Source organism: Haemaphysalis longicornis, unplaced genomic scaffold (assembly GCF_048455015.1).
Source record: "Haemaphysalis longicornis isolate Haplotype H1 unplaced genomic scaffold, Haemaphysalis longicornis Haplotype H1 scaffold_11, whole genome shotgun sequence".
Lineage (NCBI taxonomy): Eukaryota > Metazoa > Arthropoda > Arachnida > Ixodida > Ixodidae > Haemaphysalis > Haemaphysalis longicornis.
In genome coordinates this window covers 12,334,113-12,362,061 of record NW_027526214.1, presented here as the reverse complement: position 1 = coordinate 12,362,061, position 27,949 = coordinate 12,334,113, and the positions used below count along the sequence as shown (strand labels likewise).

General features: G+C 43.1%; 1 pseudogene; it reads right to left on the bottom strand.

The window, feature by feature from the left end:
• Positions 1-877: 877 nt before the first annotated feature.
• On the bottom strand, positions 878-27,250 carry LOC144161024 (uncharacterized; annotated as a pseudogene).
• Between the last annotated feature and the right edge of the window lie 699 nt (positions 27,251-27,949).

Here is a 27,949-nt window from a genome sequence, read left to right as displayed (position 1 = left end):
ACACGAACTATCATGGTCGATATGGTGTAAATAGATCCCATGACTCTCAATCATGGTTCGTCATTCATCATGGTTCCTCTTAACATGTTTAGCAAGGTGTTCGGTACATACCCAACCAGCCACGAGATCTCATCTACTCTCTTCGGAAGAGACAGCTACGAAGCGCGTGGATTGTATCGGGACTCCAAGGTCTGGTGTACAATGGAAGGAACTTTTTGAAGCCCAGAGTCCCTTGCCCATAATGGACCAGGCACATGTCCCGCGTAAACTGCCGAAATCGAAGTCAGCTCGACGACGTTCCAATTATTACACCACTGCTAGAGAATGTCTAAAGCCTCAGCGATACAGTGGGACATCTCGAACTTTATGATAAACACACCAGCTGGTGTCTATCCCGACGGCGTTTTCACAAGCAAGAAAGTTTGTAGGGCATAGTCACTAGTCTTGTGTGTTACGTCCAGGCAAACTACTGAGCCTCTATTCTTTTTAAGCATGTTTCTCATGAATTTTGTCTGGAAGCAGAACAGCAACGTGTCTTCACACTCGCTAGCAACATTCTTTTCCAGGTTGTCTGAGTCGCTGCTACCCACACAGCTGCGTGCTGCATACGGCCGGTAAACAAAGGACGATTGGGGTTGCGGACCCGTGACCTTTTCAATTAGGATTCTAGCCTTCCCTTGATGAACTGCGCTGAAGCGGTCTTTTTTAGGCACAGCTTAGATTTTGTTGCTGATATAACGATGTTTTCGGAAAGAGCCCTGCAGCTGCTATCAGGATTTTCCTTGTTTGAAAAAAGTATGCCGTGCACGTAATAGTTCAGGCACTTTTTCACATCTGATAGAGATGTAATTCCTTCTCTTGCCAAGATTTGACTTCGCTAAGCAACGCTCCTGTCCATGTTTTGGCTGAAAGCTTCCATGTTCTCGAAACCATGGTTTATATGGGAACTGCAGTCGGCAATTCTAATGTATCCTCAAGTCTCCTTGCCCAAAGTCGGCTGCTCTGCTTGAAGTGCCTTGTGAGGCTGCTTGGATTTGTCTGCTTTCATACGACCCTCTCTTGTCTGGCTGCATGGCTGGGGCACATGCACCTAAAAAACAGGCATTGTTACGTATAGAGAGCATAGTTTATCTTTTAAAACAGCACGACAAGATGAGGACAAATTCAAAATGAGACAGAAGACAGCGCTGAACTAATACCTGGAAGTATATTTCCACAATTGCCAGTATGTACACATGTAGGAAATAGCAAAATAAGAGTGCAAAAGTTAAACAGTACAATACACACATTCTTGGCTTGAAGCCGAGACTGTATGTGTTGTGCTTTTTATCTTTCGAATTCTTTTATCTTGCTATTTCCCATGCGTATACATACTGGCAATATGGGAAATATGCTTCCAGTCGTTAGTTCACCACTGTATTCTCTCTCATCTTGACTTTGTCCGCACCTTGCCGCGCTGTTTTAAACAATAATGATCGTCAACCCACTAGCCCAGACAAACCTTTCATTAAGCATGCATAAACCAAGCCTAATGTGCGCCATCTTATGCAAAGACAAATTTGTCTACACAGTGCAATAAAAATACCAGAAAAAGCTGATAATATGAAGTTTTAACAGACCGTTTTTAGCCCTGGTAATGATACAGAAAGCGTGTTCAAGGCCGTCAGAGGGGAAGGAAGGTACTTTTATCACATCCTCCCACTAAAACGCCCTACTCTCACCAGAAGTTGAAGCAATGATAGTGGGCATGTGCTACAAATTTTGCAGTAGCCACTGCAAGGACAATGTATTTACATAAAAACTGCTTGTGTTGTGTCGGATTCCACAGACATAAACGCCATGATAAAGGCGCAAAAATTGTTCTGGAAATGTTCTTTCCTCGTCGTTGCATATTACATGCTGGAAATCTGGGTACAGTTTAATCCACTGCAAATTCATTGTTGCTGCATACCCCTTCTTCTTTGTGCCTTGGAGGTTCATTCGCTTCTTCTCGTACACCTCATTCAGCAAGTCAGTGTTAATTTAACTCTGTAAATGAAATCAACAATGTTTATTTCTCGTATAGCCTTAAAATAGCTTAAAGTAAATCTTCTTTACACTGCCTGCACACAATCTTTGAACTGAAAGGCTGCCGGATATATGCATGATATTGAAACGTTTGCAAGTGCATCACCATGTAACTTACCTGGTCTTTCTTTTTCCTGAGTTTTCTTGTAGTATTCGGTTCCAAATATGCACACTTTGACTGTTTCCTTGAAAACTAGGAACGGCACATTGTCCAGGTAGATTCGATATCCACAGTGTGTCATGGAGCCTACGACATTGGGTTAAAATATTCCATAAAGACGATATAGTCAGGGCACCTATTTTATGCATGGCGAAAGGCAATATGAAATCTAGCGTTAGTTTTTGGAAATGGCCGCAAAGAATCTTTAAGATGTTGCCTCTGGCTAGAAATTGTGGCTTTTCTAAACCAGAATAATAGATATCATTACGAATATTATTAATATTATTACCACAGACTTTTTGTGTGGTTTTAAGAAATTGCAACTTACAAGCAGCCCCCAACAAACCAACATGTTACAGTTTGATTGGAGCTTAGGATTTTCTTATAATACGCCAAAAAGGCTAGACGCTGACACTTCAGCTTCTCATATACAGAGTAAAACAACAAGTCTGCCTTGCTCTACACGACTAATTCACAGTTCTTGGACGACCACGGATGGCACACACGGCCGTGTCGCGATTACCTTGCATACGCGTTTCTATGCATGACTGAAACCGAACAATAACCGTTCTGTTCCAATTACGTTTATCAGAATCCCTGAAGATCGAGTCATGTCGAGTCCTGGTAAGATCGAGTCCTGGTAAACAGAACAATACTCCACTAAACAAAAATAAATCGGTGCCAGGAGAACTCTAACCAGTACAATGATAACCCGATCTTCAAAAAGGCGAAAATAAATAAATTCTCTAGTGTTGCACTAACCGTGACTGAAAACAAGTCGTGCTTCCGGGTTGAATTTCTCGTTAAAATTACTACTGCGTGTTTCAATGTATATCTTCGGGCAGAGCAATGTATTGCGAAGCAATCGAGACATTCTTATATTTAAACGACTTGTTCAGGACTCTTGATGTCCGCACAGTATACCTCTCGTTTACTGCAACCAGGGACCTCTCAAAAAATTTCACCTTATCGTCTTCCTTCAGGTAGCCATGGCAGTAGCCGTCGTCATTACGTAATCCTTGGATGTACTTTCGGTCACCTTCTGCCGGTCAGGAGGCTCACTCGTCGGCTTTTTCCGATTTTGCGAACACTTAACAAGACAGTGCACGGCGTGAATATGTTACCACGGCAAACGTCTCGCTCAGGTGGAATGAACGCCACCACAGCGACCGCGCCGTCAAACAAAGAAAGATAGAGAAAGAGAGAGAAAAGGAAATGCTAGCTAACTTGATTTACTGTGTCGGCTAGCTCTCTCTTTATTTGCGAAGCACGTAATCTTAATACGTTTGTGAACATACCTCTTTTAGATACTTGCGGGAAATCGAAAAGAAATGCATTCTCGTGATGCCAGGGTGGCCACTGCTGCCTTCGTTCAGTGATGAATGCCACTTTTCTTAGTACTTCCTGCCCTGAATAAGGATCAGAAAATTACATTAGGTATCTAGTTTATTGAATTTTTTCCTTTTTTTGGCAATCCACCTTTAATATGTGTGGAATCCTAACCACATTTATAAATGATCTTCGTTTAGGAAAATAAATAAAACTTTTTCCTACGCCACCGCTGTGGCCTCCCGTGTTTCATTGCTCCACCTATCCCTGCTGCTTTTTTTTCCAGTTTCTTTCCTGACAAGACGATAAAATTTACCCAACTAACTTCGTGTACTGATTTTTATATATACGTATGTATCTTATCTACACCCATGTTTTTAGTACGTGTGAAAAGCCTGTTCATAGTCATAAAGAAGGTGCGTAAAGCCACTAAATAAAATTTTTTTTCTGCTGCTACAGTATCATGTTCTTTATTATTCCACTTATTTTGGGCACTTTCGCACGCTTTTTCTTCCTTCACAAAAGAACATGGTATTACCTCAGGTAACCTTGTTTACTATATCAATTTCTGCTTTCGCCTTACACGTATTCTTAATACAGATTTAAACACAACGGTGTCCAGCTGTAGTTTCTGGTAAGGGTACTAAATAAAACGCCATCTTCTGTTGAAAAGCTGCGAGATATTTGTTTTTGTTGTACTTCTGCGCCGTTTCTCGCTCTTCCTTTCTTAAGCAGAGGTCCCGCCTTAAACACAGGTACATTTGCGCTGTATTTTTTTTTTCATTGGTCTCGAACCTGAACCTTATATGTGTGGCACCGCAATCCTAATTCTAAAAGACCATCGTTAAGGCCCATGAGCTAAACGCGTTTTTCTCACAACCCAGCGCAAATCATAGTATTGTTGTACTAATGGTACTCTCTTTTTCTTCCTGCTTCTCTTACAAAAGATCTAAGCATTGCCACATTTAAATATGCTTGACACGTATACCCCCTTGTGTGGTGGCACTGCGCCTAGGTTTAGGATGTGTGGGTGAAAAATGGTATTTAGGGTGCCTGACGGAAGGCTACTAATACTATACTGACCAGACCTGCGGTTTTGCATTGTTTACCTTCGTTTGTTGTCACTCTTTCAGCGGCCACAAGGGATCGTAGATTTCCGAAAGCTAACTTCGTGTATGTATTCTCATCAGCACACATTTTCGTTTTAAATAATTTTTTAGCGCGCCCGGAAACAAACTTTTTGTTAGAGCATCTCAGGTAAGGCTACTAAATAAAGGTTGTTCGTTTGCAACCACAGTGATCAGCGCTTTGATTTTCCACCGATTACCGCCTGTTTTTGTCCCTCTTTATCGCCCAGAAAAGTTGAAAGAATACATTTAGCACTGCTTTTTTTATTGTATTTCTTGTGTTTCCCAGCATTAGTGTTGCATATAATAATAATTCTGAATAAAAACTAACTTTGTTTAGAATAAGCGGTAACGTGAAAGACGAAAACGTATTTTTGGGCAGCAACCCTCTAAGTGCGTCATTAGCGAAGCACTGGCTACAGCTTTTTCTTGGTTGCCATCCTGACAGGCGATTGTTACTTTCACACAGGCAACTGCTTACTGTTTTTATCATTTTCTCTGTTAACGTTGCGCATATTCCTGTTAAAACATCGCGATGCCTCACACTATTCCTAAAGTATTTGAGCCCGAGGCACTAGATGAAATGCGTTTTTTCCTGCCTCATCAGCCAGTGCTTCATTCTTCCGGAGACCCGTGCCACTCTTTCTGGCACTTCCTTTCCACACCAAAGTAAAAGTGTTCCCACCTATACCTTGTTTTATTGTTTTAGTGAAGTTCTATGTTAGAGCGCGCATATGCTTAAATATGATAAAGGGTAAACTTATTTTGTTAGACCTGAGATAAATTGTAACTCAAAACACGTTCTCATGCCGCCACCGTAACGGGTGCTTCGTTATTGGACTGATGGCTTCCTTTCTCACCCGAAATCATCATATCACTACAAGGCCCTTTATTTGTGGCTTTTATGAGTTCCTGATTGGCGCTGTGCATAAGTTAAGACGATGGGCCACGTTATTTCCGGAAGAGTTGAATCAAGTTGTAATAACATTACTCCCTTCAGGTCACATCCGTTACCAGTGATTCATTTTTACACTGAACACTGCGGTTACACTCAATATTTTCTGACAATGATATAGAAAACTGCCTTGACAAACTTGGTTTACTGTATTTGTTTTGAATTTCAGCATTTTCGATGGACATAATTTTATTACCTATGTAAACTGAACTTTTTTAAGGGACTTCTGGTAAGGCCAATAAAGAAAGCGCGCTCTTGTGCGTCCATGGTTGCAGTGTTTTACTCTTCTAATAATGGCGGACGCCCTTGGTCAATTTTTCTTCACTTACACGGGATCGGAAAATTCCGTAAGGCACTTTGTTATTTGTTATATTTGTATGCATTCCCGATGCACGTGTGGAAGGCCAGTTAAATTCCTAAATAACCTCTGGTAAGTCAAAGAAATAAATTTTCTCGTGACCCCACCGCATTCTCTGCTGCATTTCGTCACCGCTGACCGCGCTTTTTTTCACAACCGATCAAAGGATTCGCTTAGGTACCTTCGCTTACGTTTGAATTGGCCCTGATTAAGCCGTGGAAACACTTTGCGTTGACTAGCAAAAGTTCCAGATCTCTCAACTCATTTAGGCGCTTGCCCCCTTCCACACTTGACCCATCATAAGACCTCGTGTTCCTCGCACCGTACGATATTGTGCACCTTACGAATATATGTGCGTGTGGATGTGGCGGTGTATTAGAAAACGCTTGCATTAGCTGACTGAAATGCATATTCTGATAATTTATACACATATACATTTCTGTGTATGTGTGTATAACTAATTGAGTATTAACTTGTGTGTTTGTGATCTTACAAATGTTAGGCGGTTAGATTCCTTTTGATGTTTTTTGCACACACTTAATATTTCTTCGCTCGTGCTTTTTTTCCTGCATATTTCTATTGTTTGACATTTTGTGGGTTAGCATTTTGTTTAGCAATTCTATTATCCCTATTCCTTAATTTTTGTTCTTGCGACTGTACGTACTCTTCATTTTCTTATAATTCATAATGGGTCCCGACTGCAGTGTTCCTCATTACGAGATCCCTGCCTGTATACTAACGTTTTGTTATTTATTGCTTGTACAGCAAGGTGAACCTCAAACTCGAACTTAAATTCCATTTTTCCGTTTACGCATTCGTAATGCAAATATGCAAATCACGTGGGCAAGCTTTAGAGCAGCCTTCGAAGGACGTGCATTAGGCCCACACAAAAAAACATTATCGTGCAGCAATAGTGTCCAGTGCTTTGCTCTTTCAATAACTACAACCCTGGCTGCATGCTATTACTGCCCTGATCAGGGTAATAGCATTTCTGTTGGTAACTTAGCTTACTGTATTTTCTTCTGTATTTGCGCGAGAAACAGTTCTTAAAATACATAGATGCACAACCATTTTCTATAAATGTTGCGGCAAAGGCAATCGATAAAATCCCAAGCAAGGATCGTGTACTTCATTTTTATACCATTCTGAATTTGATGTCCACATATTCACAAAACTCGAAGAAGCCCAACCATCTTCCTAAGAAATGTACCTTAAAGCCACCTACCAAAACGCTCCATCGTGCAGCCACAGTGGCGAGAGCACCATTTATATATTGATCTCTGCCGCATTTGCGAGGTCTTCCTTTCTTCGGAAAAGTACGAGCTATAATCACATGTACCTTTATTCATTTTTGCTGGCAATGTCTCTATGGCGTTGCGCACATTCTTAAGGCGCTTGCTGATTTAACTACCCAGGTAATGCTAATAAGGCAACTAAAAAAACCAGTCATAGCACCAAAGTCAAATGTATTTATTCTTCCCCTAACTTCCACTTTCCTTCGTTCTTCTCTACTTCTCAAGAGATAATACCTTTCTCACATATGAGTGCTTTTACAGTATTTTTTGTTTCCGTTTGGATTCACATTGCCTCTAAACTGATGACGGTTTGAACCATACCCATATACTTAAAGAATGCGTGCAAAGGGTACTAAGTAAATCGCGTTTTCGAGCCGGAGTACTGGCCACTGTTACGTTCTTCCACTGTTCACGGTTTTCTTTGCCCCACTTCTACCGCTAACAGAATATTATATCATTCCAGAGGTTACTTTGGAGACTGCATTTATCACATTTTACATTCGTGTTCGCACGATTCTAGCGCGTGTAGAAGTGCAACCATTTTTTAAACAACGTGTGATAAGGTTGCTCAATGAAACCGGTGTCATGCAACCGCAATTGCGAACACGTTTTGTTTTTTCATTTGGTAGCCACCACCTTTTGACACTACTTAATACCCTGCAAGAGTAATAACGAACGAGTGAGAGAGTGGCGCTGACAGAGGTAACTTTTTTACTTATTGTTTTGTCACTGTTTCAATTCCTCGTCTTGGGTCTCTAAGACGTGGGAAAGTGCAACCGTATTCATTGAAGACTTCTGGCTAAGGGAAGTGAATGAAACGCATTGTTGCGTCGCCAGAGAAAAGTGTTCTATTGTGGGCATCTTCCAGACGTTTACCTGCCTCCTATGGATATTATTCATTACCACCGCACAGCGACAACTTGTCACCTGCAACGTCGTTCCGTTGGCAAGAACAAACCAAGCACTGTCATGGCGATCGTACAATCGGTCAGGATCAGCCCGAAATTTACCTGTCTGCTCTGCACGCTAAATATCGTCACCCCAAAGCTAAAGCTGGCCACCTTCATTTTTGTTCTGTTGCGCAAACGATCATCATCAGAGTGCTGCGTTCATGCCAACGGAACAGAACGGAACGGCCTCTCAACTGTTGGAGGTCGAGTTTCGCCAACCGTATCTCTTCGCAGCGACGTATCCCTGGAGTTCCGGTAAGGCCGGCGCTTGTGGCTTAATAAATGGCGTTTATTAGGTGACTGATGGGCAGGCCATAACGAACCGTGTACTCTGATGATGATCGTCCGTGGCAAAAGAACGAAGATTAAGGTGACCAGTTGTGGCTGTGCCGTGATGATGATTAGCGGGCAGATGAGACAGTCAAAAATCGCGGAGATGCTCACACTACATATTTTCACAAATATTTGACCTGTTTCTTCGTCTTTATGCGACCTTAAGAGACGTCGTGTTCACGCATGTAAATTCGATTGCTGAAGTTTTAACCTTTCCTGCATTGGTATTGCATGTATTCATTAGCCAGGATGTAGCGGAAACGTCTTCGTGAAGATGTTTTGGCTGACATAGTAAAATGCGTGGCCGTGTTGCCACATTAAAGAACGTTTTGCTCCGGCACCGTTCGCCACGTAATATAGTTTCTTTTTCCGCCGTCACAAGTTATGCAATTTCAACATGTAAGTTTGTTTACTGTATTTCTTGTAGGTCTTCCCAGTTGCGTTTTTTTTATTACTAAAACATGCGAAAGCTTAGCCATACTCTTCAAGGACGGTCTCTAGCCAAATATAAAACTTGTCGTGCCACTACACAAGCTAGTGCATCGTTATTCGACTGATTGCTGCTACTCTTTCTCGTTTTCCCTCCCTGAGTGGGTACGATTGTATTCCCAGGGCTCACTTCATTTACTCTATATGTTATCAATTTCTTCATTCGCATTGCAGTCATTCAATTTAGGCAGAAGCTAAACTATATTCTGTGCGAAGTTGTGGCCGAGTTGTGGGGCATTTTTCCGGAGATATAAGGCATTGCCATTAGGACACAGCGGAGAGTGTTCCACACTTGCCCCGACCCCATCTGGATTTCCTCGCTCTTCTGCCCCCTTTTGACATCCGAAAATTTCCACAAATAAACTCGTTTACGGTGTTGTCTATGTTTTCCTGCTCTGCATTACGCATGTGTACAATACGTGCGTAGTGAAACCGTACGCTTTTAGTAGTTGCTCTGGGTATTAGGTACAAAGCGTTGTTGTATAGCCGCAGTTAACAGTGCTTTGTTGACCCAACGATTTGTGCCCCTTACGGTTCCTGCGTCTTCATACAAAGCGCCATAATTCCCTGACGTGTCTTTTTTATACGGTTCGTATTTTTGTGCTTTTACAATGCGTGCATTTTTAGAACGCGTGGCAGCGGAAACATATTCTAAAAGGCGGTGCCCGGGAGGTGGTTCGCAGCGGAGGATCGGCATTGTTTTGCCATTGATCGCTGCAACATTACCATCGATCTTCCTCCATCCCAAGGTAATAAATATTACCACAAGTAACTTTTTACGGTTTTCTTTTTGTCTGGCTGCATTCGCCTTGTGGTTTATACACTAGTAGGTTATAGAGTAGTTCCGTTAAAGCGGAATACGTAAACAATATTGTGGTGCCTCCAGAAGGGTAAATTTTCGTCTGACACCGGTCGCATCCATCCGCCTCGTTGCCGAACGTTATGCCTTTATAAAGATAAGCACTTTTCCAATTTTGGCTTCACTTAACCCTTTTTTTCTCCTTACGTGTTTGCGTTGGAGTTATTCTGAGATTATTCTGGAATTCACAATGACAAACTGACGGTGTGGTTTAGCAGTTCAGTTAGACGCTTAACACGTTCAACAAAGTCGATGAGCAGGCAGAGATGTAGTCAAGGTATAAAATATCGTTTTTCTTTTGAACACTATCATCACTAAGTTTGTTACGCTTCAGGACATTGCCGCAGCGTTGCACAGCAGCACTGGTATAACGATAAATGCATTAGGCCGTCGGGAGTGGCATGCACTGTGTTGGCAAGGTGCACACGTGCACACCGATTTTTCATTATTCATAACTCATGTCAGGGCATGATAAGTCCACCACAATGGGATGCGAAGAGGGAATTTGATAGACACCCTCCTGAGTTATTGTTTTTAATGTGAATATCGTCAATACAAAATTGGACCTTGCCATTTTTTCGCTGGTCCTCTACGACTGGAGATTACGAAGGACTGCATGAAGGGTAAATATCTTCAACTTGTTAGGGAAATTAAACTTCATGACCCTTCTTTCATAAAAAAGACCCAATATTTGTAACGACAAACCATTGCAAACGTTTCCTTTCGATACGGTGCGTGGCTTGATTGTGGCGACGAACAGTTCGGCTGAATATATATGAGGATCTGTTATTGTTTAAAACTTCTAGTAAAAACTACGGCTGGATAATTTATTATCAAAGATGATGGTGAAGTGACAAGAGGACCGCACATAAAAGAGTACAGAAGCCGGAAAGATACGTCGGTGCTTTATTGGCTTGAAAAAATTGGTTTTCCTTAAAAAAACACTATATGTTTGCGCAGATAGAATTTTTTTGCTGCACGCCTGTACGAACTCCTTGCTATAACGCGTTTAGAGAACATGCCATTAGTTTTTAAACACATAACTTTCACGAATGGTATTCCGCTGCCAGATAATATGTCTAAGGCAGTATTTACTCTGGTAAAACAAAAGCCATCGTGGATATTAAATACAATGCATTGTTCATTTCTTTTAAAATATATACAAGGACCTTCACTTCTAGCAATAAATATGCAGTAAAATTTGATTCACATTTATTTATATCTAGAAATTCATTTTCGCAAGCACCACAAGCAATAGAAAATTCTAAAATATCTTACCATTACAGCTATCTGTAAAAGCATCACCAAGAAAACTACCAGTTTTGCGATGTTTCGGTTTTAAGAAAATAAGCAATGTTTTAGAAAAGAAGATGAGAAAGAAGGATGGCTCTTCATTGCGCTCTGCCAACAGAAACAATTACGTTAACTTCTTATATAAAGCAATTAGAGTGTGGAAGCAAATGTTAAATAACGTACAGTTTAAAATAACGTAGCTTTTCTTGTTAAATAACATAGCAGCACTGCGACCATATATTTAATATTTTTTGGGCGGCACAAACGCAATTGAGCGATGTTGCAGTCCTTCTAGGTGCTATTGATTTTACAAGTTTGTATAAATACATGCATGATTTAAAATTGCATTATTCTGTTGCGCGATCGTGAGGCCTGCATCTATCATGGCTTTCCAGAATGGCAAGTCTTACTGGCAAACTGCGCCTATTGCTGGAACATACTTTACATAGCCGCTTTCCGCATGGTATTTATAGATTAAAAGATTGGTGAGAGTGAGTGGATTCTGTACCGATGCTGTTTATTTCAAAACAGGCCTCCTAGACGTTTAGGGCTGGCTGCAATAATTGCTTCATTGACTATCATATACTTCTCGTAAGGTAGCAACGTCGTTGTATTGTTCAAAAAGGCACAATGTACGTTGGGGAATTATAGGGTTTTATGGCGCAAGGCCGACTGAGGACGAAAACCTAGAAGGAGAATTTATTCATTAAGGACAAACTGATAGTAAATGTAAAACATTTAATAAAAATATACGTGAAATGACCTAAAAGCAACTTTGATGACTGGTGTAAAGGACCATGGTATTATCATGCACACTAAGTGATGAGTTGCAAAACCTTGACATCGCTAAGAAACTTACAAGTACGCTTGTGGGTAATAACGCGGCCGTCCGCAAAAAAGTACGCTCAGTGTAGTGGAATGTAATTTTGCCCTAGTGATTTTGCCCGTTTAAATAAGATAAGGTTAGTCGACCTGGGGTACCGACAAGGGACACCCAACGCCTTCTTCGGAGCCTCCCGGGGTCGAGGCAGTCCTCGTTACCCAGGCCCGCGTGGGGTTGCGAGGGGCCTCGGACACCTAGGGAATATACTTTTGGGCTGCGTGGGAAATGTGTGCCGCAAGTAGTTGGGCTCGTGCTTCGACGTGTAGCTGTGTAATCAATGTGTGATGTATTCAGGATGTTTCTGTATATGTAGGGTATTTCGATCGAGCTTCATGGAACCTTTAATGGGAAGGGGAACTGTTTGGGTGTTCCCCTATGACTGGTAAAGTGGTTGGGAAGTTGTCACTACCGTATGGGCTACTGCCAACGTCCCACTCAAGAAATAGAAAGAGTACTGCAGAGCCAATAGCCAAGTCGAGGAGTGAGCAAGTGTTGTGCCCAATATTGTTGTGTCCAATAAGTGTTGTGCCCAATGTTGTATGTTGGATTGCTTTTCTTAAACAGAATTGCTCCTGAATATGTTAAAAATTTCGAAAGGAGGCCACAACGGGCATCTGTACGGGCAGAGCTCCAGAGCTAAATAGGCGCATTGGGGTGGCATATGAGAATGTAGGGCTCGGGCAGTTGATTTACAAGGCCCTCGAAATCAGAGCTCAAAGGCTGGAAGTCAGAGACAATTTTTATTAGGCATACTGTTATAAACCTATTAAATATTACAGCGCAGATGACTACAGCCTCAACGACAGAGATCAAAGAGAGATGGTAGCATGCTAATGATTTCCGGACGTCAAAGGCCACACCTCCCGAAGAGTCTGCAGCCAAGGTTGTGCTTTGTAAATAAGAAAAACATATTTAAAAATTTGACCGTTTGGGACTGAGCTGTTTCTTGGATACACAAGATACTTGACCAATTAGCTTGCAGCATCTCGTAAACATTGCTGAGATATTTAGGGACGCCTCAGCAGTTCAACTGAATGATGTTTTCGGTTCCTATTATTTACATTTTTGGATGACTGGAGTGTGTTTGCCTGTGTGTTCATGTGTAGTCTTTCTGGGGTGTTATTCTGGAATTGAGTTTCTGGGCATTTCTGTTTTCTTGGAAGTCGGAGGCTGTTCATTGCGCTGCGTTGCAGGGAGGAACGGCCTGGCATCCATCTTTTCGTCACATTTCAGGGGGTGCCCGACAGACGGGGCCCCCTGGATTCGGCACTCGTTCGGGTGCCCTTCGCTTAAACCGCCACCGTCAAGGGTGTCAGGTGCGCCACAGAAGGCACGGGCGGTGCGGTGGGGGTGGGTCTGATGCGGGGTCCCCTGCGCCCATCCACTCGGCACCCTCCTACACATTGGAGGGGGTGGCAGCAGAGGCAGCAGCGGAATCGGTCCCGACGGAAGCGCTCGGCACCCCAACCTGCGGCGGCCTTATCAGGCGGTGTGGTGACGGGTTAGGCTGCCTGAAGCAGCCCATTGGGCGGCGGGGGCGGGACCATGTCAGACATGCTGAACTGGGTCCGTGTGGAATCGAGGCGCCGTTACCCGCCCGGCGAGTGCGTCACCGTAGTTCCCCCAGAAGAAAAGAGTCGAACCTCTTTCACGCCTATCGGAATGAGATGTTGTCAGGTAACTTTATATTTATCATCTTTTTCTCCAGTTGAAATTTTACGCATTGGCGGGAGTACGCCGCATGCGGCCAGCAGCAGTTCACACATGTGAGGGTGTCGGATGGACAATTGTCGCACGGATGATGTTTTGCCCGGCATTTTGCACATGTTGTTTGGCGACCGCAAGAGTAAGTACCGTTCCCGATAAGCTGGTACTTAAAACAGCGCCATGGGTTCGCGATGTAGGGACGGATGGAGCACCGGATAATGACACCATTATATGATGTGGGAGTGCTGAGAGGCCGAAAGTCAAGATGATGTGCTTGGTCGGTATCTCCTTTTCGTGTCTGCAGGTGGTAATCTGTCTCACGGCCGTGACGCCCTGACCCTTAAAACCCGCAAAGAGTTCTGCATCCATTCCGTTCAGCAGATCTGGCAGGGATATCACACCCTGTGTGCTATTGAGGCTACGTTGGGGTGTGACCATGATGGCTATCTCAGCCAGTCCAGTTTTAACCATAAACTTTGTTGACTACTGCTGGTCCTTTACCTCGATGGGGACTTTACCAGTCCTTTGTTTTTTGGCCTTGCACGAGTGTCCTATTATGGCTTCAAAATATTTGGCCATCTAAAAGACTGAATGCGATGCAAGAGGGTTGGCTGGACTGAGGAAGTCTTTTACAAGAAAAAGTTAGTAATTATCCGGTTCATAAAAGGTAATGAAGACAATGGAGGAAACGATAACTAGTTGCGGCCCTACTTCAGAGACGGATCACGTGTTGCGGGGGCACCAGAGGGGTTACACATCACCATTAGCTATTATATAAAATCAAGGGACGGGTGTTTTTTCTTCGCTCGGGTTACACTAATAACGTCAGAGGTACGATATCGCCCTACGTGGTAAACAGACAGGGAGACCATCCGCCGGAGCTTCAACTGGGCTCCAATAGGCACCGTTGGCGGTTCGTTACCCTTCATCTTTAAACACTTCACTACGGTGCGTTACAGCTTATGTTGGGGGGCGGGGGTCGAAATGTCTCCAATACCGTCACAAAGATTGCGGAAGGTGCCCTGTGTGGGGGCAAATGTGTGTTACGTGTATGTTCGAACGGTGGTGAAAGGTTCGATTAGGCTAAGTGTTTGTAGGGAGCACTATATACACCTACACAGGAAGCAGCACTGGAAAATAGAGACTGCGTATTTCAGTATGGCGAACCGACCGAATACCACCGCCTACGACCAGGACGCAGGTCGCGCGAGCCGAGTGATATGAAGCTGTAGCTGCTGGCACATGGATGAAGACGATGCTGATAATAACAATATGTGGCTGATCTTATGGAATAGAAAAGCAAATAGTGGTCGTCCTAATTTTCGCAGAGGTCGAAGCACAAATCTCACTGCAGGTCAAAGGAATACAATCAGTCAGCAATCTAATTTAACCCGAAACCTGCACTCTCAACGCCACAGAACCCATGGTTGGTCAGACTACACGTAACAGTAAACAAAAAGATCATTTAAGAGGTTCACTGGAGGTGGCTCATTAGACGCGGCATAATAATTGACACAGTCGTGTAGTACTCAGCGGTGTCAAATAAAACAATTCTCCTCCTTCTTCAAAGCATTCTTATCGGCAATCTTTGCATAGCAAGTCTTCCGGTCATTTTTAAATGACTCGGTGCCTACCCGAGATAGGTTTTGAGAATTCAAACTCTATTCGGCAAATTTGTCAGTCTAATTGACTGGCGGCCCTACGTTGATTGCCCCTATAAATAAGAAACCGTCTATATCTTTTGAAAATGTGGACGGTACTGTTGTAGGCGCATGCAACCAGGGTAGGAATTACGGCCCTGTTTCACTGGCTGGGTGTAAGGTACAGTCAAAGCATTCCTGCCAACCATTTGTTTGAAGACATATTGCGACGTAATTTTTCCAGGGGGGGGGGGTATCACAAGAGAAATTTCATCAAAGGACTGTTTACAGAAATATTTGCCTGGGGTGGCCTAAACGGTGCGTTTGGGTATAATACGTGTAAAGATAAATTGCAGAAAAAACTGGAACTTGGGAACCAAAGCCTGGAAAGAGAAAAGAAGTCACCAAAAATAGAGTCAATTGGTCAAAACCAGTTCCGATCTCCGCCGTAAACATATCAAAGTAAAAGGTGCTGGTCCTTTGAGCTGGATGCCAAACATTTAAAATGAAGCACAATATCCTAGGTGCTAGCAAAACCTACGGGAAATGAGGTAGGGTGCTTACGACGTTGACACGCAGAACACCCTGCCATATTTTAGCATCAGTTCTGGGAAGGTTAGGTATACATGAATCATCTCGTATTTTTTATGTTCTTTGGGCCAATCTATTCAGCCGTAGTGTAGGTGTTTCTACCTAAACCCAAATTGGCGAAGACGGCGAGTGACGACTCGAACCCATCTTCCCCGTAGAGCGGTAGTTCTCACGCTAAATGGCTGCACTTCCAAAAAGCTAAGGGTAAATAACTCTAAAGGGAGCGTCGAAAAGCTTTGATTATAGTGGCTTGTTTTTTTCAGTGAACCAGTAACCAATATTTATTCTTTGGTTCAGTTGTGGTTCTCGTTAGGCGTGCCTAAATTTTTTGCTTCGAGTTAGGGCTCAATTACGGCCAAAATACCATTTCGGCTGAAGTTTGCGCGTCTCGTTCGGTTATAGTTCGACACCCTGATTTAAATAGTCCCTCATAAACAAACCACACACCATCAGAAAGAATACAGGGAAACCCGGGTATAAAATTTATATTGTATTGAAACACTCACCACTTGTAGGAGCTAAAAAACAGAAACGTCACACATTTTGTTTTCACTGTTAGTGGAGTTTCTTGGTAATCCCACAACTGACACAGGCAAAGCGACGATCATGATTTAGAGAGAGGATCCCCCATAGTACCAGAAACTCAATGTGTAAAGCCCTTCTCCGAAGAGCCCTAAAGGGGCCCTGAAAGGCGTTTTGAGCACACTAAATGAATTAGCGCAATCGTTATATTGGGTCGTCAACGTCATCTGTGCCAAGTATTGCTATTTTACGCGCAGCGCAAAGCTCACACTTTTGTTGCAAATTTTGTCGCTTTTTTCTCACCCTTTCTTTCGTGTTTTTGGACGCCGCCATCTTCACATGACTACGTCATCAATTCCCAGATGTTTGTCATGAGCTAGACATCCTGCTATTGGGCGACTTTTTCACGCACTTACTCCAAATAGATGAGTCGTCTGCTCAGCGTCGGCTCGCCGGCTGATCTGCCAGAGTAGTGCCGGACTCCTTGGACATTTTACGACAAAAGAAACAAGTGTAAACAAACGCTTACCCATTTGTATTGAACGCAACACGGCCATAACACGACATGGATATTCTTTTACCTGAGTACGTTCCATAAAGAAAGCGTTGAAGCCCCGTGGCACTTCTTTCGTTCAATCGCACAGAACGCCCTAAACCGAAGGCGCGGGTTGGACGCACACATTTTATTCAACTTCAAAACAATCCAGATATGCGTTTCGAACGAACACAACGTCACAACATGTGTTGCAAGTCTGAACAGCGATTGACGATGGGTTGCCTCCGCCTGCCCGCTATAAATTCCGCACTAACCTCGCGCGCGGTTTGCGGGGACGAACAGCAAGTCACTTAACTCTGGCGCACAAGCCGAGATGGCTTTTAGCTACGCACACTGCACATGTCCCATGCGAGGTTGAGTCATACGTCGCTCGAGAAAGATAATCCAGGCCATGGGAAGCATTATCCACCCGCAGAAGCACACCGTCGCATTTCATCGTGAAACAAAGGCGTCCACAACACACACACCATAGCCTCCTGTAATGCCAAACGCATCTCGCACTTCCCAATGGCAGTGAGTGGTACGCCTGCAGTGACCACATGTCGCGAGGTGGGGCCCCGAGCTGAACCGGGATCACGGAATCGTAACTGACTTCTGGAGCTGTTTGTGCCTTGTTGCCAAGGCAACCGATGCTTGAGATTGTCAAACAAATGGCGCTCGCTCCTGCGCTATAATGCTCAGAGCCGCGGCGGAGCATGTTTTGCCAACGTTGCCGCTCTCCACCACGCGTCGCCCCAAGCGGAACTGGTCACATGATTGAAGCGTTTTGTGCACGAGTTCTGTATCGGTTTAAAAGACCGGGCACCAGCGGGGCCACATCTGATACGGCGCTTTTTGGATAAACAGTGCGCGGTGCATCAAAGAGAATGAGCGCACGATCCTCTCCGTGTGGCTGCGAGTTCGCCGCCGATAAAAAGTAACGTGCCGCCGTGCCGCCGATGGCAACTGTACCAACGTACATCGCAAAAGGGCAAGGCCAGGCCGCCGCTTACAAGCAGCCAGATTTTTGTTCGCTTTCCCAGCCTTGAGGGGAGTGCGGGATACATGTTGTCAACAAAGCTTGCCCGCAGCAGACGCCAGTATCAGAAGCGCAATAGCGGAAGTACGTTACCGCTGCGGAGCGCAGCATCATGGTAGGGAAGGCTCGCCGCCGTCAACAGGGGAGAGCAAGTTGAAAGGAGGAGGAAACGCGGCGCGACGATAATGCGCGGTTTTTGATTTACGATTTCTCAGCGAATACTCATGGCTTTAACAAAATTCTTGCGGGAGGAGATTGCTAATACATTGCTTTATTTGGTTATAGGTACATTTATGCATTGGTGGAAGGTATTTTAGGGCCCCTTAAATGGCAGGGGTAAGCTTTTTACTATTCATAAACTTGGTCCATAAAGCTCTTTAGAGGGTGCAATTCATACACCGCGTAAAGTGCTGAGACTTGGTAGACTGGTTGCATATTTGTAAGCGAATAAGATGGTGAAACAAAATGGGTAAAATAAAAGTGGATTACCTTGAGTTCATGGGTGTGTCCTTTTATACTCCTCAGAAAACACTCATGCGGGGAAGCCGTTTTGGTTAATTGGCCTTCCAAGTGCAATACATACTGCTGCATAAAAATACAATAAATATTTGGTAGAGTAGAAAGCATTTCATAATGCTAACCACAGGTTTTAGAGTGAGGTTTTGTACCCCTATATGCAAAGGGTTCAGTCGCGACCGTTGGCGTAAACAAAAAAACTCCCTCGAACAAAAAAAAAATAAATCCACGGCACCACCAGGAATCGACTCGTGACCGAATAAAGAAACCGAACCACGGCCCGGTGTCTTGACAATTTAGCTACAAGCGCGTTTTTCATCATTGCCTGGCTTCGATACAAAACATCGCTGCTCCATAGTGTAAATTATGATGAAATGACGTGGTGAGGCTGCCCAACTGAGGTCTAGTGATGTCCTTTAATATTCCTTCAATGAGATAAGGTGCTCTATTTTTGGCAGCGACAAAGGCGAGCCCACTACTGGTTTATTAACTTCAACAAAACGAGCTGCACTTTCTCTGAAATACTCCTTGGAGAACGGGCATCGACATCGATATACAGTATTGCTGGACGTCAGCGCCAAGCGTCATATGCTGTGTATGCACACCAGCACTATGACTATATCATACGACATTATATACCCTTTCTGCCCGAAGAGATACCTATGTCATGATGGTGTAGCTGAAGGTCTTTGCAAAGTGACCTCTGTACAACATCCCAAAAATATATGCCCTCCAAACAACTAAAAACAACATGGTTTATTATCTCCGGGGATATGCAACCAATACAATCTGTCCAAAATGGCAAAAAAAGTCCCCTTTCTACCATATAAGTCCGGACTAATAATGTCACCGTGTGTAGCCGAAACAAAAAGAATTCACCCCTGTCTGTACGTGCAGTCTTTTCACCCTTTTCAGTACATCCTGGCCCCGTCCTCCACAGTACACAACTCTGTAAAAGAGCGCAGGGGAGACAGCATCAACATTATCATTTTTCGGTTTTCGGCTTCACAGTGCCTAAAATATTTTCACCAAACTGTGTACTCAAAAAGTTTACATTCCCAACTACTACTTTAAAAATGCAGAAATACCCCCGTCAGGCACTCTGTGGGGACATAATGGTCAGAATATGCCCTGTCCAGCCTTAGTTAACATACCGTGCTGAGAAAAAGATCTGTTATATCCCTTAGGAAAAGTAATCTGTTTACTACCCGTGGCAAAAAAAAAAATGCGCCATACACAGTCCTCTATATTTCTCTTGCCTGAACTTATTGGTGCGAGCGCGCCTCTCTCGGGTTGAGTCCCACGTGAACACCGCAAACAAGCGATGCAGAGTTTGCCCATTTGCGCGAAAGCAATGCAGTACCTGTAATACATATCACCATCTATAAGCGAGAAACAATTCTATACTGTTACCCTGGTGAAGGTTGACAATACAGCCCCCTTCCACGTGTCCGAATTCGCGCGAGCATCCTGAGTTTGTTTACACCAGTAAGGTTCACTGCCCCTTTAGAACTTCAAAGGGGCACCAAGGTACTTTACTGGGGCCGTTAACCAGCTGACGGTAACAAACGTGTCGTGCGTTGACTGCCACTCGCACTGCCACAAGCCCAGGCACTTTCCCCATATAACGAATTTTTAGGTCACTACACTGAGTAACTTTGTTATGTCCACAACTGTCATTATACTGAACTGGCTTTTGCAGAGAACAGCAATGTCGTCTGCATACGCCAAAACATTGACTTTTCACTCGTTAGGGTGGAACCATCGTATATCGATGTTCCTAAATACACGCAAAAATAACATGTTAGTGTAAGTGCAGAACGAAAGTGGGCTGAGTGGGCACCCGTGGAGCACAGAGCGTTGCACGGTAATGGGCACTCCCAATGTGTTCTGCACAATTAGCCGCGTACTGCGATTCGACAAGCCTGCGCTGCCCCCACCTTGATAACAAATCTGTCATTAATATGATAATGGGTATTGCCTTTTCAAGGTCGAACTGACGAATTGCGCCAGGCCGTCGCGCGACGTCGCTAAACTCAAGCACACACCCAGCCTTGTGAATGTTATTTCATATGAACCGTCCTCGTATGCCGCATGTTTGATGAGGGCATACTATTTATGTATAACAGCTTGGAGGATTTTGTAAAGCATTTTCATAAATATTTGATAATTTATATTGGTAAATGGGGTAGGTCTATGTCATGTGACCTAATTTTGTCTATATATTCAGTTTTTGGAATAGGAACTGTGTGAGCTGATGCACTGTACATTGTCAGTGAGTTTAAATAATAGGCCTCGTTACACAACTCAAATAAGAACAGCGCTATTTCATTTTTAACAGCTTGGCAGAATGCCGCACCTAACCCATCTGGGCCGGGAGACTTCCCGGTGTTTATATTGTCGATTGCATCGTCTACTTCTTTTGATGTCATTGACTGCTCCAATCATTCTCTGGTTTCATTTTCGAGCCTCGGCTTGTTTTCCAGACATTTATTCTAAAGGTTTCAGTGTCGAATATCCTAAAAGCAAAGAGCGCCTGATAATAATCGAAGAAATCACGTTCAGTGTGCTCGTTATATCAACACGTTATGCCATTCCATTCAATTTCGGCTTAGATTTCGCCAAGCATGTGTTTGGCGAAATCATTTGGTGATATGCTTGACTATATCGCCAAGCACACGCTTGGCGATAGTCAGTGAAAGCATGTGCTTTGACGGACTATCATTTTGTCAACTCTTGCACACACGACTTCTGCGTTACAGCGGTCCTCGTAAATAACATCCAGTTTTTAGTTTCTCTAATGTCGTCTTTTGACATGGCTGGTGCTGTGTATCCTTCTCCGTTAGCTTGTTTATTGTTGCTCGTACAGTGAATTCCTTCGTGTTTTTCTTACACTTTATGCAACTGTCCCCCTAAATAGCTTTATTTTGATTACTTTATTACTGAGCTCCAATATTTCGAAAAGGTATTGTGGCACTCCTTTTCTATTTCGATAATCTAGTCTTTTATTCCTTCACTGAAATTTTCGTCTTTATTATTGGCTGCGTTTACCTCCCACAACACCCATGTAAAAGGGTTACGCCGTTTTTGTTCCCTATTCTGGATGCCACAAGACAATGATCAGAAAAGGACATTTGCAAAACCTTGTACTTGCGGCATTTTTGCATCATGTCTAACAACGGGCATCTTTTTGCCTATCGCGCGTGGCTTGTGCAGTGACAGTGCGTGCATAGCACACTTCTCGAACCTTCCATGCATTCCGCCACATCTTCTAGCCCGAATTTTCCGATCTAATCACACACCTCAGTGCTCGCATCATTAACCTGGCGGCTGCTTGATTTGTCTCGTGCGGTGAAGACGCAATGAAGTCTCAGAATATTACTATCTGCCTCTCATTACAAAGACTCTGTCATACATAGGCGAAAAAGTTAACCCATTCGCGAAATTGTGTGTTCCGGCCACGGCACATGTTGCAGCGCTGTGCGCTCCTTAGGCATGCGCCAAGAGTTAGTAAAAATTACAGAACGCTCACAACAACGCATGCTATCACACTTCTTCTCTGTCTCTTACGCAGATCAATGGATTACTTGCCTTTCGGATATGCAGTAGACAGCTCAACGATCGCTATGTACGACGTAAACAAGAAACAGACGACGTGGAGATGTTGCGCAGCTTCTACAAAATTTAACTGCGGTGTAAAAGCAATTGGAATGTGTATCACACTGACAAAGAACCCGTTTCGAATGTCGTGCTGAAGTGAAATAAAAAAGGAGGTGTTACAGGTACAGTGTAACGTGTGAATAATATAGTAGGGCCATAATCAGCGGTGTTTGGTGGTGTATAATTCTTCGCGTCTGGACAACCAACAAGCAGTGCATTATATTCTCGTGTTATGTTTGAAAATATGTTCTTGTCTTGATCAGTGGGGCCTTACATATATTGCATATTTGACAAAATTATACCTCTAAACCCAGTTACAGATGGAAGGGAACCCGATAGCTGAGACAAGCCGCCTACTTTATTAATTATTTCTTTTCTGTCTACAGAAACACAAAAAGTATGCTCGATTGGTAAAGAGACGCCTTTGGTTAAAGACGCCTAGCCAAAAGTAAATAGATTTCTTCAATGCATTGATAATGGCAAACTTTTCAAAACAACAAAATCTGTTATGTTCTTTGTGGCTGTCTAAAGTCCAAAGACTACACAGAAAAAACATATTTCTGCCAAAAAATGACGGATAGATGTACGCCTAAAAATGTTGCATAGAAAAATACGTTAAAATAAGTAACAAATATGTGTGTTTTTTTATACTAGGAAAAACCGCAGGTATAGCGGTGAAAACGTTCAATGCGAGATCGAAAGCTGTATGAAAGCACTGGCGTTCGCAAACTTGCTGAGTAGAAAACAAAGCCGAGACCCCTACACCTTTAAAGTCATGTGTTTGGTGGAAGTAGTGGTAAGGGTGTAAAACAGTTTCGATGGCGTCGCTATTACAGCAGTGTCCAAATATTCTCCGCTAAGCGCAATGTTTTTGCTGGCATAAGCGTACTTCAAAAAGGTGTCACAAACTTGAGCAACATGTTCAATCAAAATAAACCAAAAGTCACTGTAGAGAAAATGCTCTACCTTAAGAACTATACTAATAATCACAAGTGGTGGGGTAGAAAACCTAGTTGGAAATTCGTACGAATACGAAAGCAAACGAGACGACTTGGCACAGCCACTGAAACTTTCTAAGTTGGTTAAAACTGGTGTGACTTTTTTGCAACACATGTCGTCAAAGCCTACAAAAACACTTAGCATTATCATCTGGGTAACGCGGTAAACAGTATAGAATACATTGCTGCAAGTTCCGAACAAACCCAGTACAAAGAGATCTGTATTTCACCTAACCAGAAATGCAACAAAACAGACAAGAGAGTCTTTTGGCAGAAAAAAAAAAACGGCGTGCCAGAAAGAACTTGTTTGGCGTCCATCAAAGCAATGACAATGTTTTTGTGAAGTACACTGATCGTGACGAGGCTGTCATGTTCCCCATCATAAAATGCCTTGAATGGATTAGCTAGGCTTGCTCCGTGATACATTCAATTATCTTGCCTCGACGTGTATAAATCTCCAGACAAAGAAAAAAAATTTTCAGTAAGCAATGCAAAACCTCAAGATTTCCGCCTGAAAATTGAATAAAATTATCTTCCTTAGAGGTATTTCTACCGTTGATTTATGTGTATGTTTCAAAGAGAAATATGGTTTTTAAATAAACATTTCTTTGCTCTCCCATTTATGATGTATTTGAATTGCCATTCAAGGCGAAAACTTGGGTTCTCCAAATCTATCCAAAATCATTGCGAGCGCCAATAGTCCTGAATTCGCTCGTACGCAGGAAGATTTTGAAATATTTTTCTTCACATAAACCAGCTATGTAGGTTCTGTTGTTTAGTCTATATGCTAAAAGAATATTTGTTATAAATATTGCAGCGGTCATTTTTACAAAAAGACCTTGTTACTTCGCCATTAAAAAGAAATAATTGTTCCTTTCGAGTTTGTGCCTTTTTCAAAGCTGTTTGGTTGCTCGCTGAAAATTTATTATGATTTCCTGATTCATGCGTTATCAACTCATATTATAGTCTGAAAACAAGCGAAATATCTGAAGCTTAAGTGACCACCACCGAATCTTCACGGCTAGTCGCCAATGCCACAATAAATCTAAGGCGTGCCGTATGGTACTTATGAAATCACCGTTGTTACTAAGCACTTTGAAAGACCGTATTTGCAGTTTTTTTTTGTTTTTAGTGATTCAAATTTCCATAATATGTTAAGTTGTTCTAGAATAAAACGTCTTCTTTAAAAGAAACATCTGCTGCTAGATAATCTAAAAGTCCTTTTTAAAATCTGTGCTAGCCACATTTTTTGTGAAATGACACCCGCACGTTCTTTGCTATTTAAAAATATAAGGAATCCCACCGAACAAAATTTACGAGCACCAGGCCTCACAATTTTGGTAGAGTGTTCTCTGATATTGCTCACACCGTCGAAACTACTGTAAAAAAATCAAGAACAATGCTTTATTTACGGTGTTTCTAACTGAATTTTGGATGCGGAGAAAAATGTAACAAATTTGCAGCACGTGATTTAGCCTGTGCATTTATTGAGACCTAAATGCTTGCAGTAATTTTTATTCAGTACTGAGCATGTTGTGATAAACCCTAAGCAGCTGGATTACGATTTCCTTTGTGGATGGGTGCGCGCCTAGATGAGAGTAAAAAAGAACAGTAACACAAATCATTATAGGTTTCATAAAATTTTAGGTGGTTCTGGGTGGGTCACTGATCCTGAGTACAGAAGAATCGTCACTTGTCAGCCTGATGAATTGCGTAAGAGTTTACGTCAGGCTTGCTGTGAACGTAGTGTAAATGTTTTTATTTACAAACAAAAGGCATCTTAATAGCAATGAATTGGTGTAATTAAAGGAAAGCTTCATTTTAAGGGCGAAAAAAGGTATTTTTAAGTTGATCTGAAGACGTAGAAGCTTACTTCTTTAGCTGTCTAAGGGAAAACCACTTGGCCAGTGATATGTAGCCGAAGCCTCATCAGTCGTTCTCGTTCACAAGTGCGCGGGGAGACACACCTAGTCTGCAGGGTCTGAGCTAATGTTGTTGATCTGGGTTGCGAGTACTGCAGTGGGCATTGCACCCACAAAAACGCAGTCGTGGTCATGAGAATAGGGGTAAAGTGAGACAATGCATCACATGGGGCAGGTGCAACCGAGTCGGTACGCAGGAAAATGGACACGGCTGAATCCCTTACAATTTCTAGGCAGCCATCAAATCTTTCAAATAAGAAAGTGAGGTGACAGCTCTGTAGGCTTTCTCTAAACTGACAAAAAGACGAACTGAGTGGGTGTTCAGGAGTCCTTGAATCAAAACCTGCATGGTGTCCTAGAACAGGTGTATGAAGAGGCGCTGCATTAGATGGTGCAGATGCACCCGAATGAGACAGCATGAAACTTAACACCGTAAAATAAATACAAAGTAAAAGGCAGCACTGAAATTTTTCAGATTACAAGACTATGGGGCGACTATTCTGTCTACACTATTCACCGGCGAGTGAAGCAAAGACAAGGTGAGTGTTGTGTTGCAGAAGCCACAAATAGCAAAGGGTCCTGTAGTTTTTGGAGCAGGGTGCATGGGAAGGAGGTGCATCAAATGGTGGACATATACGAGAGTCCGCAATTATGAACTGGCTCCAGAACCGATATTGAACTCTTACCGAGGAAGCAGAGCTTACGACACAGGAAGCCAGCGACAATCTTACATGCATTATCAAGGAGTGTGTAGTACAAGTCGGGGGCACGACGGCTAGAGAGCATTTAGTAAACGTTCCAGGAGAGCAAAGATCTAATTGGGAAACGTCAAAAAATGACAACTTCTACCCCAGCAGAGAAAATAGAAGTAGCCGAACCTCCGAAGGTGATCAATATGGGTAAGACAGCTCACATGCGAAAGTATATTATGAAGAGGACTAAATATAATTTAAAGAAAGCAGACAGCCTGAAAGCAGTGAAGAAAGGTTTGGGCGTGGGGAAAAATAAGATATAGACTTAAGACAAGCAAGGCAATGTCATCACAAATAGGGATAAAATAGTTATAGTAGGCGAGGAGTGCTGCATAGGTCTGTGGAGTAGCCGGGATATCCAGGATAATGCCGAACAATAAAGTAGTTCAGAAAAGATAGTGATCCCCCCAGTAGCAATCGAAATAGTGAAGAAGGCATTGAAAGAAATGAAAGGGGGCAATATACGTGGTGAAGATCAGATAACACCAGACCTCTTGAAGGATGGCGGGCAGTTTGTACTACAAAGATTGGCAAATACATAAATGCAATGCCTAACTAGCGCGAGTGTAGCAGAATCTTGGAAGAACATGAATATCATCTTAATCAATAAGAAAGGTCGCATGAAGGACTTGAAAAATTGCAAGCCGATCAGCTTTCTGTCAGTCGTCTACAAAATACTTCCCAATGTATTCGCTAACAGAATTTCCGCCAGCTTATATTTCAGTCACCCTAAAAAACGAGCAAGGTTTCGTAAAGGCTATTCAACAATTAACGATATTCACAAGATCATTTAGGTGATAGAGACTGATGATGATAATGATGCTTTCAGATTAATGGCGCAGGTCAGGCAAGGGCAATGAGCGCCAGACAGAGTTATCTGATAAAGATAGATGTTGAAATAAAACCTAATGGTCTGAGTAAAAACAAAAGTGAAGAGAATACATTAATAATGGCTGGTGTGTAGGGCCACTGTGATTATGCATGATATGAAAGAAGCTGTAAAAACTTGATGTCTGATGAAAAAAATCCCGCCATCTCCACGAAGTGAATGATGATGATAGGGGCGAAGCTGAAACGCTTATCGGTAAAACCTTGAAACATTCGCAGAAACATAATATAAAGACTCGACGAGTTGCTATAGGTCTTCTTGACGGCGTGCACCATCTGAATGAGTTAAGCACATAAGTCGCGTTTATAGCCATTCTCGCCTCTCGGTTTGTAGCGCAGGGGGAAGAATTATACGTACCTTCAGTCGCAGCCAGCGAATCATGGGTTCGAAAACGAGCGAAGCCGCTTCAAGACTGCCATTCCTCACTCGCAAAGCTTGGGACTTCCCACCACCCTGTTGACAAGCCAGTGGACGATGTTGATGTGTATGATGATGATGTAGGGCTTGTTTGGGAGGATGAGAATCTCCATGGGTAAGTTTGCAAATTCTGTTTGTGAAATTTTGTCCACCTTGGCCGTCGCCTTCTGCAGGGCGTCTCGTTTCACGTACCCCCGGTAAATGTCGTGAGCTCGCAGCCGATGAAGAACCTCTTCTTCTTTCTCTCCTCTTTCGTGGGTACCAACGAACGGGTTGAACGTTTTTACCTCTATGTCCAATCTTCGGTTTAACAATCCATCGGGGCATCCTGCCAAAATCATCATCAGCGTTATCTACACGGTGGCAAAAAGGCACGGAACAGGGGCAAAATTACGGGCAAAGGAGCTTCGCCCCTTGAACTGAAACACACGCATGTCAGAAAACTTTGGGTTCCTGCCAAGTTTTGTGAAGGGTGTAGCGGGATGTGCTGTGTCTTCAGTTTAGGAAATAGTTTGCGTCGTGCGGTATCGAGTGCCTTGAATTGAATGAGTATGTGAACTACGTATAAGGCCTCTCTGCATCTGCTCTACAGGGGTCAAGAAAATCCCGTGGGCAGATACGAGTGCGTTTCATGCATGTGCCCTAACCGTAGCCGTAGCCTAG